We start from the raw sequence: 17,124 nt of genomic DNA, 5'->3' as shown, positions 1-17,124 counted from the left end.
CTATCACAGAGACTTAGCAAAGGCCAATTTGATGTTGTCCCACTATGAGGATAGAAAGCTTCATGCTGAGAAGATGAAAAGAAGGCACTGCTTAGATTTGAACTCATGATCTCCTGTTTACTAGATTGGCACTTTAACCAACTAAGACACAGCATCACAAGCTGGTGAGGACGGGAAAGCCAGGGAAGATTTAGTCACTAATCGATAATTTCAAGTGGTTAATTGAGCAAAACAACATTGAGCTTCAGTTCCATTCCACGCACAGCAGAAGCATTGAATAAGATGTCGCTCTCAGTCATGGCAATTAAGAAACCGAGTATTTTTTGAAGAGCATTCTCGAAAAGGACCATGACAAATTTGCAGAATGCGACAGAAGCTGTATCGAAAACAAGGGCTTTGGGTTTGAAGTTCCATAATTAAATGATCCATCTTTTATCACAGCTGGAAATTGGGACTTGTTTTGCTTCCCAGTCATGAGACAGAATAGACAGATTGAAAGAATGCCACTGCAGTGCCAAAAGTAGAAACAATTAGCAATGATTGATAAGTTGCTATTAAATCCCTTTGCACTGGTTCATTTCTGATAAGGTTTGTCCTAATCTAACTTTAGACAATAGATACTCTAGGAGATGAGATGAGGCCACACTGCCAAAAGCCTTTATACAATCTTCAGCAAAAACACCCTGACAGCTTAAAATTCTCATGAGATCTTACCTCCTAATTTAAACTTGGTCATGTAGACGAGGTGGCCGAGTGGTTAAGTCGATGGATTGCTAATCCATTGTGCTCTGCATGCATGGGTTCAAATCCCATCCTCGTCAGTATAATCTACTTCTTTCCTTTTGACAAGATTGGCTTTCAATTTTAGGCAAAATGGTGTATACTTCAAGCATGAAAGTTGATTCTTTTCTCCTTCAAGAAAGCTGCTATAGTTCTATCGTCTGGTTTCTACATGTTCATGCAGGCAAGTTGGCTGTGTAGTTAAGATGATACATTAACAATGCAGTTAAGAGATTGAGCTATGCATGCATGGCTTTGAATTCAATCTGTCCTATTTCTTTTCTGATTCTTTTAAGTTTCCAGCTCAAGGTTTTATTTTCTGCCCAAGCAATGAATTCTTCAAACATGAAAGTTTAAATCTTCTACCATTCAAGAAGGCTGCTATTAAACTTTGCTTAGAGAGTCAGATACGTAAGGAGGAGGCATTTCAAAATAGTAAAATAAAATCCACTGGTTTTACTTTTTTCATGCTTGATTTCATCTTTCTTCCTCTTTAGCACTTATAGCAGATTCTTACTCCCACTATTGCACTATCACAGAGACTTAGCAAAGGCCAATTTGATGTTGTCCCACTATGAGGATAGAAAGCTTCATACTGAGAAGATGAAAAGAAGGCACTGCTGAGATTTGAACTCAGGATCTCCTGTTTACTAGACTGGCACTTTAACCAACTAAGACACAGCACCACAAGCTGGTGAGGACAGGAAAGCCAGGGAAGATTTAGTCACTAATCGATAATTTCAAGTGGTTAATTGAGCAAAACAACAATGAGCTTCAGTTCCATTCCACGCACAGCAGAAGCATTGAATAAGATGTCGCTCTCAGTCATGGCAATTAAGAAACCGAGTATTTTTTGAAGAGCATTCTCGAAAAGGACCATGACAAATTTGCAGAATGCGACAGAAGCTGTATCGAAAACAAGGGCTTTGGATTTGAAGTTCCATAATTAAATGATCCATCTTTTATCACAGCTGGAAATTGGGACTTGTTTTGCTTCCCAGTCATGAGACAGAATAGACAGATTGAAAGAATGCCACTGCAGTGCCAAAAGTAGAAACAATTAGGAATGATTGATAAGTTGCTATTAAAACCCTTTGCACTGGTTCATTTCTGATAAGGTTTGTCCTAATCTAACTTTAGACAATAGATACTCTAGGAGATGAGATGAGGCCACACTGCCAAAAGCCTTTATACAATCTTCAGCAAATACACCCTGACAGCTTGAAATCCTCATGAGATCTTACCTCCTAATATAAACTTGGTCATGTAGATGAGGTGGCCGAGTGGTTAAGGTGATGGACTGCTAATCCATTGTGCTCTGCATGCATGGGTTTGAATCCCATCCTCATCAGTATAATCTGCTTCTTTCCCTTTGACAGATTGGCTTTCATTTTTAGGCAAAATGGTGTATACTTCAAGCATGAAAGTTGATTCTTTTCTCTTTCAAGAAAGCTGCTATAGTCCTATCGTCTGGTTTCTACATGTTCATGCAGGCAAGTTGGCTGTGTAGTTAAGATGATACATTAACAATGCAGTTAAGAGATTGAGCTATGCATGCATGGCTTTGAATTTAATCTGTCCTATTTCTTTTCTGATTCTCTTAAGTTTCCAGCTCAAGGTTTTATTTTCTGCCCAAGCAATGAATTCTTCAAACATGAAAGTTTAAATCTTCTACCATTCAAGAAGGCTGCTATTAAACTTTGCTTAGAGAGTCAGATACGTAAGGAGGAGGCATTTCAAAATAGTAAAATAAAATCCACTGGTTTTACTTTTTTCATGCTTGATTCCATCTTTCTTCCTCTTTAGCACTTATAGCAGATTCTTACTCCCACTATTGCACTATCACAGAGACTTAGCAAAGGCCAATTTGATGTTGTCCCACTATGAGGATAGAAAGCTTCATGCTGCGAAGATGAAAAGAAGGCACTGCTGAGATTTGAACTCATGATCTCCTGTTTACTAGATTGGCACTTTAACCAACTAAGACACAGCATCACAAGCTGGTGAGGACGGGAAAGCCAGGGAAGATTTAGTCACTAATCGATAATTTCAAGTGGTTAATTGAGCAAAACAACATTGAGCTTCAGTTCCATTCCACGCACAGCAGAAGCATTGAATAAGATGTCGCTCTCAGTCATGGCAATTAAGAAACCGAGTATTTTTTGAAGAGCATTCTCGAAAAGGACCATGACAAATTTGCAGAATTCGACAGAAGCTGCATCGAGAACAAGGGCTTGGGATTTGAAGTTCCATAATTAAATGATCCATCTTTTATCACAGCTGGAAATTGGGACTTGTTTTGCTTCCCAGTCATGAGACAGAATAGACAGATTGAAAGAATGCCACTGCAGTGCCAAAAGTAGAAACAATTAGGAATGATTGATAAGTTGCTATTAAAACCCTTTGCACTGGTTCATTTCTGATAAGGTTTGTCCTAATCTAACTTTAGACAATAGATACTCTAGGAGATGAGATGAGGCCACACTGCCAAAAGCCTTTATACAATCTTCAGCAAAAACACCCTGACAGCTTAAAATCCTCATGAGATCTTACCTCCTAATTTAAACTTGGTCATGTTGATGAGGTGGCCGAGTGGTTAAGGCGATGGACTGCTAATCCATTGTGCTCTGCATGCATGGGTTTGAATCCCATCCTCGTCAGTATAATCTCCTTCTTTCGCTTTGACAGATTGTCTTTCATTTTTAGGCAAAATGGTGTATACTTCAAGCATGAAAGTTGATTCTTTTCTCTTTCAAGAAAGCTGCTATAGTCCTATCGTCTGGTTTCTACATGTTCATGCAGGCAAGTTGGCTGTGTAGTTAAGATGATACATTAACAATGCAGTTAAGAGATTGAGCTATGCATGCATGGCTTTGAATTTAATCTGTCCTATTTCTTTTCTGATTCTCTTAAGTTTCCAGCTCAAGGTTTTATTTTCTGCCCAAGCAATGAATTCTTCAAACATGAAAGTTTAAATCTTCTACCATTCAAGAAGGCTGCTATTAAACTTTGCTTAGAGAGTCAGATACGTAAGGAGGAGGCATTTCAAAATAGTAAAATAAAATCCACTGGTTTTACTTTTTTCATGCTTGATTCCATCTTTCTTCCTCTTTAGCACTTATAGCAGATTCTTACTCCCACTATTGCACTATCACAGAGACTTAGCAAAGGCCAATTTGATGTTGTCCCACTATGAGGATAGAAAGCTTCATGCTGCGAAGATGAAAAGAAGGCACTGCTGAGATTTGAACTCATGATCTCCTGTTTACTAGATTGGCACTTTAACCAACTAAGACACAGCATCACAAGCTGGTGAGGACGGGAAAGCCAGGGAAGATTTAGTCACTAATCGATAATTTCAAGTGGTTAATTGAGCAAAACAACATTGAGCTTCAGTTCCATTCCACGCACAGCAGAAGCATTGAATAAGATGTCGCTCTCAGTCATGGCAATTAAGAAACCGAGTATTTTTTGAAGAGCATTCTCGAAAAGGACCATGACAAATTTGCAGAATTCGACAGAAGCTGCATCGAGAACAAGGGCTTGGGATTTGAAGTTCCATAATTAAATGATCCATCTTTTATCACAGCTGGAAATTGGGACTTGTTTTGCTTCCCAGTCATGAGACAGAATAGACAGATTGAAAGAATGCCACTGCAGTGCCAAAAGTAGAAACAATTAGGAATGATTGATAAGTTGCTATTAAAACCCTTTGCACTGGTTCATTTCTGATAAGGTTTGTCCTAATCTAACTTTAGACAATAGATACTCTAGGAGATGAGATGAGGCCACACTGCCAAAAGCCTTTATACAATCTTCAGCAAAAACACCCTGACAGCTTAAAATCCTCATGAGATCTTACCTCCTAATTTAAACTTGGTCATGTTGATGAGGTGGCCGAGTGGTTAAGGCGATGGACTGCTAATCCATTGTGCTCTGCATGCATGGGTTTGAATCCCATCCTCGTCAGTATAATCTCCTTCTTTCGCTTTGACAGATTGTCTTTCATTTTTAGGCAAAATGGTGTATACTTCAAGCATGAAAGTTGATTCTTTTCTCTTTCAAGAAAGCTGCTATAGTCCTATCGTCTGGTTTCTACATGTTCATGCAGGCAAGTTGGCTGTGTAGTTAAGATGATACATTAACAATGCAGTTAAGAGATTGAGCTATGCATGCATGGCTTTGAATTCAATCTGTCCTATTTCTTTTCTGATTCTTTTAAGTTTCCAGCTCAAGGTTTTAGTTTCTGCCCAAGCAATGAATTCTTCAAACATGAAAGTTTAAATCTTCTACCATTCAGGAAGGCTGCTATCAAACTTTGCTTAGAGAGTCAGATACGTAAGGAGGAGGCATTTCAAAATGGTAAAATAAAATCCACTGGTTTTACTTTTTTCATGCTTGATTCCATCTTTCTTCCTCTTTAGCACTTATAGCAGATTCTTACTCCCACTATTGCACTATCACAGAGACTTAGCAAAGGCCAATTTGATGTTCTCCCACTATGAGGATAGAAAGCTTCATACTGAGAAGATGAAAAGAAGGCACTGCTGAGATTTGAACTCAGGATCTCCGATTTACTAGACTGGCACTTTAACCAACTAAGCCACAGCACCACAAGTTGATGAGGACGGGAAAGCCAGGGAAGATTTAGTCACTAATCGATAATTTCAAGTGGTTAATTGAGCAAAACAACATTGAGCTTCAGTTCCATTCCACGCACAGCAGAAGCATTGAATAAGATGTCGCTCTCAGTCATGGCAATTAAGAAACCGAGTATTTTTTGAAGAGCATTCTCGAAAAGGACCATGACAAATTTGCAGAATGCGACAGAAGCTGTATCGAAAACAAGGGCTTTGGATTTGAAGTTCCATAATTAAATGATCCATCTTTTATCACAGCTGGAAATTGGGACTTGTTTTGCTTCCCAGTCATGAGACAGAATAGACAGATTGAAAGAATGCCACTGCAGTGCCAAAAGTAGAAACAATTAGGAATGATTGATAAGTTTCTATTAAAACCCTTTGCACTGGTTCATTTCTGATAAGGTTTGTCCTAATCTAACTTTAGACAATAGATACTCTAGGAGATGAGATGAGGCCACACTGCCAAAAGCCTTTATACAATCTTCAGCAAAAACACCCTGACAGTTTAAAATCCTCATGAGATCTTACCTCCTAATTTAAACTTGGTCATGTAGACGAGGTGGCTGAGTGGTTAAGGCGATGGACTGCTAATCCATTGTGTTCTGCATGCATGGGTTTGAATCCCATCCTCGTCAGTATAATCTGCTTCTTTCCCTTTGACAGATTGGCTTTCATTTTTAGGCAAAATGGTGTATACTTCAAGCATGAAAGTTGATTCTTTTCTCTTTCAAGAAAGCTGCTATAGTCCTATCGTCTGGTTTCTACATGTTCATGCAGGCAAGTTGGCTGTGTAGTTAAGATGATACATTAACAATGTAGTTAAGATGATACATTAACAATGCAGTTAAGAGATTGAGCCATGCATGCATGGCTTTGAATATAATCTGTCCTATTTCTTTTCTGATTCTTTTAAGTTTCCAGCTCAAGGTTTTATTTTCTGCCCAAGCAATGAATTCTTCAAACATGAAAGTTTAAATCTTCTACCATTCAAGAAGGCTGCTATCAAACTTTGCTTAGAGAGTCAGATACGTAAGGAGGAGGCATTTCAAAATAGTAAAATAAAATCCACTGGTTTTACTTTTTTCATGCTTGATTCCATCTTTCTTCCTCTTTAGCACTTATAGCAGATTCTTACTCCCACTATTGCACTATCACAGAGACTTAGCAAAGGCCAATTTGATGTTGTCCCACTATGAGGATAGAAAGCTTCATACTGAGAAGATGAAAAGAAGGCGCTACTGAAATTTGAACTCATTATCTCCTGTTTACTAGACTGGCACTTAAACCAACTAAGCCACAGCACCACAAGCTGGTGAGGACGGGAAAGCCAGGGAAGATTTAGTCACTAATCGATAATTTCAAGTGGTTAATTGAGCAAAACAACATTGAGCTTCAGTTCCATTCCACGCACAGCAGAAGCATTGAATAAGATGTCGCTCTCAGTCATGGCAATTAAGAAACCGAGTATTTTTTGAAGAGCATTCTCGAAAAGGACCATGACAAATTTGCAGAATGCGACAGAAGCTGTATCGAGAACAAGGGCTTTGGATTTGAAGTTCCATAATTAAATGATCCATCTTTTATCACATCTGGAAATTGGGACTTGTTTTGCTTCCCAGTCATGAGACAGAATAGACAGATTGAAAGAATGCCACTGCAGTGCCAAAAGTAGAAACAATTAGGAATGATTGATAAGTTGCTATTAAAACTAGTGTTGAGCCACCCCCGTAGTGTTCGAGTTCGGTTCGGTTCGTCGAACACCCGTGTGTTCGCCGAACTGTTCGTCGAACTGTTCGTCGAACACCTTCGAACACCGTTAAAACCAATGGCAGGCAAACAAAAACACATAGAAACACATAGAAAACACCTTCAAAGGTGTCCAAAAGCTGACAAACTGCTCAGAAGACACAACTAACACATGGAAAAGTGACAAGTACATATAGTCATGCGAAAAGAAAAGAGGTGGAGGAGTAAAAGGAGGGGGAGACACAGATATAGGCATGTCATGCCCTTCTAAAATCCAAAAAGTGAGAAGCCGAGACGGCCAGTCCGCTCCTGCCCGTGCCACCTCCGTGTCGCCGGGTTTGTGCCAGAGCCGCGGTGAACCCTGACGGCCAGCCCCCCTCTCCCAATACTGGTGCCTGTCCGCTGGTGGGTCGAGAGAGCCCCCCTGTGGTGGAGGCTGTAACATACCTGGCGGCGTCCTTGCATGGTGGTCCATCTCTCACTGTGCAAGAGGGCGCACTTGATCTCCTGTCCAGAATGTCTCTCTGGCTTCCCTCCATGCTGTCTGTTTGTGTCTGTTTCTGCTGCTTAAGGGCGGCGCCCGATCACTTCCTGCCTTTTGTACCTGCTGTGGGTCACACCCCTTGTGCGTCCTCAGCCTATTGCTGTCTGTCACTTGGTATATAGCTCAGCAGCTCCCTTCTATCCCGGCCTGAGCATAGTGTTTCCTTCAGTGTGTGCTTGCACTCTGAGGGTGCCAGGTCCCGTCTCTTGTCTCCTGCTTTTTGTATCAGTTCCCGTGTCTGAACTGAGTCCTTTCTGTGTTCTCTTGTCTGTCCTGTCTGAACACGCTCCTAGCCTGTTCCTCCTGCCTTCTAGGGGCCGATTACCTAGACCCATTCCTGTATCTTGTCTGACCTGTCTGAACACGCTCCTAGCCTGTTCCTCCTGCCTTCTAGGGGCCGATTACCTAGACCCGTTCCTGTATCTTGTCTGACCTGTCTGAACTCGCTCCTAGCCTGTTCCTCTCGCCTTCTAGTGGCCGATTTCCTAGACCCGCTCCTGTGTCTGGTCTGTCCTGTCTGAACACGCTCCTTGCCTGTTCGTTCCGCCTTTTAGTGGCCGATTTCCTAGACCCGCTCCTGTGTCTGGTCTGTCCTGTCTGAACACGCTCCTTGCCTGTTCGTTCCGCCTTCTAGTGGCCGATTTCCTAGACCCGCTCCTGTGTCTGGTCTGTCCTGTCTGAACACGCTCCTTGCCTGTTCGTTCCGCCTCTCTGGGGGCCGTATTCCCAGACCCGCTCCTGTATCCCTCTGCAGTGTCGGTCTCCTCCGTACACTCAGTTCCAGTCTGAACTCTCTCCTGTCCTTTACCTGTTTTGCCTCTATGTCCGTTCCCTTCCTTTTTCTGCAGAGTCTGAACTCGTACCTAACTCCTGCTTGTTGTCTCTGCAAGTACTGTGTGAGTATCTGGCTCTGTCTTTCCCTTCCTGTCTGTTCCGTGTGAACAGAGCCCTGTCCTCCCTGCTCAGCCTTGTCTGCACTCTAGCTGTGCTTGCCTGTAACCCTCTGCCTGTATTGTTCCTGAGTCCCGGTGTGTACTGGGTCCTATCCCGCCTGTGTTCCTACCTGCTAGTGCCTCCCTGTCTGCACTCTAGCTGTGCTTGCCTTTACCCCCCTGCCTGCATACCCGCCTGCCTGCATACCAGTCGTGCCTGCCTATACCCTCCAGTCTGTGTGCCAGCCTACCAGCCTGTTCCTGTATTCCCCTGTGTGGGTCAACAGCCGTGTCCGGGGTCTGTCCTGGAGTAGCACCTGGTCCCTCTGCTCGGTTCCTCCTTGGTGCACTGGCGTCGTATGCCGTCGTGCGACCCTGGTCGGATCGGGTGAATACTTAGTCACGCCCCTCCAGGCATTCACTCTCCGGCACGGTCCAGTGGAATCACTACCAATCACACGCACACGCCGCTTAGCCCGGGCGTGTGCATAACAGCATGCTCAGGCCATGGTTCCCGTTGAGCCCCACGGCCTTCGCTCTTTGAGAAGTTTTTCCAGCGAATACATGCATTAAAATAAAATAAATAAATTTTTTCCCCCCTTTAGCTGAGTTCCAGGCGAATTACGCACCCGTCCAGATGGATCTAGCAGCCCTCGTTCCTGCGGATCCGCCACGTTACTATGGGGATCCAAGACAGTGTCGTGCATTTGTGGAGCAATGCATGCTACACTTTAAGGCCTACCCTCTCTATTTTCCTTCCTATTGGGCTAAAGTGGCCTTTATGATTGACTACCTAGCGGGTGATGCCTTGAAATGGGTCACCCCCCTATGGGAAGCATGGGATCCTGTCATCCTTGACCTGCAGGCCTTCCTGGTGGCCTTTCGTATGGTCTTCGAGGACCCTAACTCTGAAGCCCCTGCTGAAGCTTCACTTCCCAATATCCCGGAGCAGCCCCGACGGGTAATGTGTGTGGGTAGCGCAATAGTCCTCCAGCCCAATGAGACTACTGCCCACCCAGAATCCTCACAGGGTGACTACGCTTTCCGGAATACTTCTCTCAACCTCAAGAGGCAGTCCAGACGTGCTAGACTTAGAGGCAAGCCGTCACGCCAGGGTCTGTCCTCCCTGAGACCTCCTGACCCCAACCTTGAAGTCCCTACTGAAGCTTCATCTCCCTGTATCCCGGAGAAACCCCAATGGGTAATGTGCGTGGGTAGTGCACCAGTTCTCCTGGCCGAAGAGACTTCTGCCCATCCAGACTCCACACAGGAGAACTTCCTGCACCCGGCATCAGATGCTTCTTTCTCTTTAACCGGTGTGCATGTCCAAGGATGCTCCAAAGCTGTGGTTACCTCAGAGTCTGTGCACCTCTACTACCTGGCGGAGGATCCCCTGTTGCCTCCTGAACCCTCCGGGATACCACTCGATGACAAATGGAGAGAGACTTCTCTACACCCGGTACTCAATACTTTGTCCGCTTCGTCCTGTGAGCCTGACAATGGGTACCCCAAAGTGGTAGTTACCTCCGAGTCTCTACACCCCTCCGACCAGGCGGAGGATCTCCAGTTGTCTCCTGAACCCTTCGGGGTGCTACCTGGTAGCGAAAGGACAGAGACTCTCCTATACTCTGTACCTGATACCTCGCTCGCTTCGTCCAGTGAGTCCAACTTAGTGTACTCCGAAGCAGAGGTTACTCCTGAGTCTCTACACCCCTCCGACCAGGCGGAGGACCTCCAGTTGTGTTCAGAATCCTTCGGGGTGCCACCTGGTGGTGAATGGACAGAGACTTTCCTATATCCTGGATCTGATACCTCGCTTGCTTCGTCCAGTGAGTCCGACCTAGTGTACTCTGAAGCAGAGGTTACCCGTGAGTCTCTACACCCCTCTGACCAGGCGGAGGACCGCCAGCTGTCTCCAGAACCCTTCGGGGTGCCACCTGGTGGTGAATGGACAGAGACTTTCCTATACTCGGTACCCGATACCTCGCCTGCTTCCTCCAGTGAGTCCGACCTAGTGTACTCTGAAGCAGTTGTTTTCTCTGAGCCTCTGCACTCTTCTGACCCGGCGGAGGACCTCCAGTTGTTTCCTGAATCCTCCGGGATACCACCAGATAACAAAGAGACAGTGACTTTTCCTCATTATGTACCTGATAACCCGTCTATTTCTTCCTGTGAGCTTGACAAGATGTACCTCGAAGCAGAGATTACCCTTAAGTCTCTGTCCCCCTCCAACCCAGTGAACGACTGGTCCTCGAATTCCCTGCGGAAGATTCTGGCAGGCCTGAAGAAGAGGGGGCGTAAGGGGGGAGGTACTGTAACATACCTGGCGGCGTCCTTGCATGGTGGTCCATCTCCCACTGTGCAAGAGGGCGCACTTGATCTCCTGTCCAGAATGTCTCTCTGGCTTCCCTCCATGCTGTCTGTTTGTGTCTGTTTCTGCTGCTTAAGGGCGGCGCCCGATCACTTCCTGCCTTTTGTACCTGCTGTGGGTCACACCCCTTGTGCGTCCTCAGCCTATTGCTGTCTGTCACTTGGTATATAGCTCAGCAGCTCCCTTCTATCCCGGCCTGAGCATAGTGTTTCCTTCAGTGTGTGCTTGCACTCTGAGGGTGCCAGGTCCCGTCTCTTGTCTCCTGCTTTTTGTATCAGTTCCCGTGTCTGAACTGAGTCCTTTCTGTGTTCTCTTGTCTGTCCTGTCTGAACACGCTCCTAGCCTGTTCCTCCTGCCTTCTAGGGGCCGATTACCTAGACCCGTTCCTGTATCTTGTCTGACCTGTCTGAACACGCTCCTAGCCTGTTCCTCCTGCCTTCTAGGGGCCGATTACCTAGACCCGTTCCTGTATCTTGTCTGACCTGTCTGAACTCGCTCCTAGCCTGTTCCTCTCGCCTTCTAGTGGCCGATTTCCTAGACCCGCTCCTGTGTCTGGTCTGTCCTGTCTGAACACGCTCCTTGCCTGTTCGTTCCGCCTTTTAGTGGCCGATTTCCTAAACCCGCTCCTGTGTCTGGTCTGTCCTGTCTGAACACGCTCCTTGCCTGTTCGTTCCGCCTTCTAGTGGCCGATTTCCTAGACCCGCTCCTGTGTCTGGTCTGTCCTGTCTGAACACGCTCCTTGCCTGTTCGTTCCGCCTCTCTGGGGGCCGTATTCCCAGACCCGCTCCTGTATCCCTCTGCAGTGTCGGTCTCCTCCGTACACTCAGTTCCAGTCTGAACTCTCTCCTGTCCTTTACCTGTTTTGCCTCTATGTCCGTTCCCTTCCTTTTTCTGCAGAGTCTGAACTCGTACCTAACTCCTGCTTGTTGTCTCTGCAAGTACTGTGTGAGTATCTGGCTCTGTCTTTCCCTTCCTGTCTGTTCCGTGTGAACAGAGCCCTGTCCTCCCTGCTCAGCCTTGTCTGCACTCTAGCTGTGCTTGCCTGTAACCCTCTGCCTGTATTGTTCCTGAGTCCCGGTGTGTACTGGGTCCTATCCCGCCTGTGTTCCTACCTGCTAGTGCCTCCCTGTCTGCACTCTAGCTGTGCTTGCCTTTACCCCCCTGCCTGCATACCCGCCTGCCTGCATACCAGTCGTGCCTGCCTATACCCTCCAGTCTGTGTGCCAGCCTACCAGCCTGTTCCTGTATTCCCCTGTGTGGGTCAACAGCCGTGTCCGGGGTCTGTCCTGGAGTAGCACCTGGTCCCTCTGCTCGGTTCCTCCTTGGTGCACTGGCGTCGTATGCCGTCGTGCGACCCTGGTCGGATCGGGTGAATACTTAGTCACGCCCCTCCAGGCATTCACTCTCCGGCACGGTCCAGTGGAATCACTACCAATCACACGCACACGCCGCTTAGCCCGGGCGTGTGCATAACAGAGGCAGCTCTAAGCTTTTTAATTTAAATTGTCCCTCTAATTTGAATGAATACACTTTAAATCCATTTACAAGGATCTATTGGAGGGCAAGTCTCATGCCAGCAGCCGCGTAATTCCAGCTCCAGTAGCGTCCACTAAAGCTGCTGCAGTTAAAAAGCTTTTATAAGGATCGAGCTCGGCTGTCCACCGCAAGGCATCCTAGTGCCAGTCCCAGCCCCTATGCCTTGGGGTGCCTCCTGATGCTCTTCACTATGTATCCCGTGGTCCCGAAGCATTTCCTTTGAAAAAATTAAGTGTCCAAACTACAGGTGGTGTAGCTTGCTTAACAGCCGGGATAATCCGCTGACTAGCAGACACTGCTACTAGGCACAAAGTATTTCCTGGGCTAGATGCAGTTAAAAATTTGTAAGTAGATACTCTCGTTGGATGCTGAGAAAGCATTCCATAGAGTCTCCTGGCACGCCATATATGATTCTCTTAAAAAGCTTGGGGTAGGGGTCTAGGGGACCCTTTTATAGCCAAAATCATGGCCCTGTATCACAATACGTCACCTAGGCTGAAGATAAATGGAACTGTAGCACCGAGGGCTCGGTTGCTACAGACGTATTGCACCTCACCCAGAGGTGTGATATCTCACTCTCAGATAAGGATGGAGTGTGGATCAGGACCCGACACCTGCATGCATTACACCACATTGCCGTGGGGCAGGGCGACCAATATGCCCCTGAGATGGGCACGACAGTCCCTGTCCCTGGCTGGAGTGGGGGGAGGGAACACTGAGGAAGGGGAACCCTGCAGTGCAGGAGCAGGGAGGAAGCAGTTCCTGGGTGCATTGAGAAGGGAGTATAAAAGGTGGGCACCATCTTAGTTCAGTGCAGAGAAGTCTGAGCAGAAGTGGCAGGGAGCAGGGGCTCTGCATGAGCTCTGCTCCGGAGGCGGGCCTAGTAACAGAGGCCCAGGCCTGCAAGAGGGAGATAGAAGGAAGAGGAGCGGAGAAGGCTCCAGGAACAAGGAATGAAGGGATCCCAGGGGTGCGGACGGGCGAGTCGCCACCGCACGCCCGAATCCACCTGCGTGGAGGGGTCAGGCCAAAGGGGGAGACCGGTCCCCGAACTAGTGGAGGCAGGAAACGACCCTCAGCTAGAAACCGGAGGCTCTGACATTTTATGTGGCGCAGCCCCTTGCTCCACCCGCTAGGAAGGCACCACATAGGGTCAGGGAAACTGGCGCCAAGTTTACCAAGAGGAGGCCCGAGGCAGCCGGACAGAAGTGTTGGTAAGAAAGGCCAGACAAAGGACACACAAAGGGGGTCCTGTGAAGCGCTCCAAAGTTATCTGGGAGTTGTCTGAGCCCCTCACCTGGTGAGCACAGTACGACGTGGGCAGCCGTTACCTGCAGACGTGGTCTGGATAATAAGAACTGTGAGTAAAGGCCCTGAACTGCATCACTGACTCCGTGTCGTTACTGCTGCTGCCCTGCACCATCACCCCCATCCTCCGCATACACTGCCCTGAGGCTATACTCCTCCCGTGGGGAGTTATGCTACGCTCTGCTGCACCCACAACACCAGCCTTAGCGGTCTGCCCTGTAGCGGCGGTTCACTCTGACCGCAATCCACGGGTGGCGTAGTCGGACATTTAAACATCAAAACCACATAAATAGTTCCGCCACTGGTTTGACCGCCCTGAGCCACGGAACCGGATCGCCGCCACGAAGACTACAACCACCAGCATCCACCAAAAAGGGTTCGGCTCCGGGTGTCCCAAGGCCCAGGGGGTGCGTCAGAACATTTTCATCACCTTTCACAATCACCAATGGGACAAGGCAGGGATGTCCTCTGTCCCCTCTCTTATACATCCTAGTGACGGAGCACCTGCTCTCATCAATTCGCCATAACCCCAATATTAGGTGGATTGAGGTGGGAGGCACCGAGTACAAGTGCTCTCTATTTGCTGATGATGTCCTAGTATATATCACTCAATCACATATATCCATCCCTGCTGTTATGGCTGAAATAGATCACTTTGTTACATGGTAAAATTTTAAAATCAATGCAGCGAAGTCTGAGGCCCTCGATGTCTCCCTCCCTAAATCCATATAGGATTCCATCCAGTCCAACTTTCCCTTTGCCTGGCCCTCACAGGGTATCAAATACTTAGGAATTCCTATTCATAGAGACCTCTCCCATCTATGTTATCTTAATTTTGGGCCCTTTATTGAACAATTCCATACAGACCACGGTTGGCAAGTTAGAACTGTAAGATTCACTACGTGAACCACTGGTGTTTTGTGGAAAAGCACATGTACACCGCGTTCCAAATTATTATGCAAAAAGTGTTTAGGAGTGATAAGGGAAGAATTTGTTTGTTTGTCAGTTAAACTCATTGATGGTGATGTGTGTCAGGGCTCTTTATATCACTGTAAGCAATTGCAGACACCTGTGCTAATTAGTTTGGCAGGTGTGTCCAATGAAAGGCAAGACTACTTAAGAAGGCTCTCTCACATTATTAAGCAGCCTACATTTTCTGCCAAAATGGGAAAGAAAAAGGATGTGTCGGCTGCTGAGAAGCAACAAATTGTGGAGTGTTTAGGTCAAGGCATGACTACAATCAACATTGTGCGATGATCAGGATGAAGTGTCTTGGCAATCAAGAAGTATGTAGCTGATTCACAGTACACACGTGTGCGTGCTGATAAGGGCAAATTGAGGACTCTTTCCTACAGGCAATTACGTCAGGTTGAAACAGCAGCGGCAAAAAAGCCTTGTCATAGCAGCAGACAAGTTTTTGAAGCTGCTTGTGCCTCCAACGTCCCCCGAACAACAAGATGCAGGGTCCTTCAGAGGTTTGCAGCTGTTTATATGCCATCCTGTCGACCTCCTCTATCCACTTCACACAAGCAGAAACGGCTCCAGTGGGCAAAACATTACATGAAGACTGATTTCAAAACTGTTTTGTTCACGGATGAGTGCCGTGCAGCGCTCGATGGTCCAGATGAATGGAGTGGAGGATGGCTGGTTGATGGACACCCCACGCAAACACGGCTACAGCGCCAACAAGGAGGAGGTGGAGTAATGTTTTGGGCTGGAATCATGGGGAGAGAGATTGTCGGCCCCTTTAGGATCCCTGAAGGCGCTAAAGATGAACTCCATAATGTATGTGGATTTTCTCAAACAGCACTTCCTGCCATGGTTCAAGAAGAAGAACCGTGTATTTCACAGCAAGATCATTTTTCTGCATGATAATGCACCATCTCATGCTGCACATAAAACATCTGCATCTCTGGCTGATATGGGCATAAAAGGGGACAAACTTATGGTGTGACCCCCATGCTCCCCTGACCTCTACCCCATTCAGAACCTTTGGAGCATCATTAAAAGGAGTGTCTATGATGGCGGGAGGCAGTTCACATCTAAGCAACAGCTCTGGGAGGGTATTCTGTCCTCATGCAAAACAATTGAAGCAGAAACCATCCAAAACCTGACAAATTCAATGGATGAGAGAGTTCAGAAGCTCCTTTCGAACAAGGGGTCCTATGTGTTTTGAGTTGAAAACTGTTTGATTTCAGTTTCTAACAACCTGCTAATGCTTATAATTTCAAAAATGACCATTTTTTTGGTCTTTATTAAAATGAAAAGGTTGATCGAAAAGTTTGGGGGATCTAAGAGTGTGGCAACCCAGTAGTCATGATTACTTCGAATTCTGACAATATGAGGGTCATGCTGCAGGTAGTGCAGCAAGAAGGCACTTATGTGTCTTGCGCATCTCGGAGCCCCAAAATTATTTTCCGGGCTAGATGCAGCTAAAAATTATTTTTAATTTTAAATCTGGTGAAGCTTATTATAGATGGCCTAATAGGATCAGTGCTGCACACTGCTACAAAGCCCAAATTATTTTCCAGTCAAGATACAGATAAACATGATTAGTAATTTGAAAGCTTAAAACGGTTGGTAGGGTGATTTTAACCAATCATCAAGCTTTTACTCTCCCCAGGATGACACAGGGGTAGAAAAGTCGTTTCGGATCCATGATTTGTTCATCTTTATGAACGTGAGTCTGTCTACATTATCAGTGGAGAGCCGCGTGCGCTTATCTGTCAGCACACCACCAGCAGCGCTGAACACACGTTCAGACAGAACGCTGGCTGCGGGGCATGACAAGATCTCCAAGGCGTAAGTGGCTAGCTCCGGCCATTTATCCAGATTGGAAGCCCAAAAAGAGCAAGGGTCCAGTGACACAGTCGTGGCTTCAATGTTTACTTGGAGATACTCCTGTACCATCGTCTCTAGGCGTTGACTATGTGTCAGACTTCTTGTCTCCTGTGGCCTTGCAAAGGATGGGCTAAAAAAGTGGTGAAATGATTCCGCAAAATTGATGTTACCAGCAGATACTGTGGTTCTGTTACGGTTTGAGTGCTGAACACTTGACGGTCCCACGGTTGGCAAGTTGGAACTGTGAGATTCACTACGTGCACCACTGGTATTTTGTGGAAAAGCACATGTAAGATTCTGCAACAGTCTCTGCTGATACTCCTGCATGCGTGCATCCCTTTCTATGGCAGGAATAATTTCTGCAAATTTACTTTTGTACCGGGGATCTAACAGTGTGGCAACCCAGTAGTCAGGATTATTTCT

The 17,124-nt window shown here is 46.3% G+C and overlaps 6 non-coding genes across 6 annotated transcripts; 5 read left to right on the top strand and 1 right to left on the bottom strand.

Annotated features, from left to right (window-relative positions):
• Positions 1-739: 739 nt before the first annotated feature.
• Positions 740-821, top strand: TRNAS-GCU (transfer RNA serine (anticodon GCU)). Its single transcript has one exon. It is a non-coding gene; the product is annotated as a tRNA-Ser (tRNA).
• A 1,228-nt stretch (positions 822-2,049) lies between these two features.
• On the top strand, positions 2,050-2,131 carry TRNAS-GCU (transfer RNA serine (anticodon GCU)). Its single transcript has one exon. It is a non-coding gene; the product is annotated as a tRNA-Ser (tRNA).
• Positions 2,132-3,358: 1,227 nt separating this feature from the next.
• On the top strand, positions 3,359-3,440 carry TRNAS-GCU (transfer RNA serine (anticodon GCU)). The gene has a single exon. It is a non-coding gene; the product is annotated as a tRNA-Ser (tRNA).
• A 1,227-nt stretch (positions 3,441-4,667) lies between these two features.
• TRNAS-GCU (transfer RNA serine (anticodon GCU)) lies at positions 4,668-4,749 on the top strand. Its single transcript has one exon. It is a non-coding gene; the product is annotated as a tRNA-Ser (tRNA).
• A 570-nt stretch (positions 4,750-5,319) lies between these two features.
• TRNAT-AGU (transfer RNA threonine (anticodon AGU)) lies at positions 5,320-5,393 on the bottom strand. Its single transcript has one exon. It is a non-coding gene; the product is annotated as a tRNA-Thr (tRNA).
• Positions 5,394-5,976: 583 nt separating this feature from the next.
• TRNAS-GCU (transfer RNA serine (anticodon GCU)) lies at positions 5,977-6,058 on the top strand. Its single transcript has one exon. It is a non-coding gene; the product is annotated as a tRNA-Ser (tRNA).
• The last annotated feature ends 11,066 nt before the right edge of the window (positions 6,059-17,124 follow it).

Source organism: Phyllobates terribilis, unplaced genomic scaffold, assembly GCF_046119375.1.
Source record: "Phyllobates terribilis strain yellow unplaced genomic scaffold, ASM4611937v1 Scaffold_9__5_contigs__length_417890890, whole genome shotgun sequence".
In the NCBI taxonomy this organism is placed as follows: domain Eukaryota; kingdom Metazoa; phylum Chordata; class Amphibia; order Anura; family Dendrobatidae; genus Phyllobates; species Phyllobates terribilis.
Note: the sequence above shows the minus strand (reverse complement) of the source record. Positions and strands in the feature narration are given on the sequence as shown.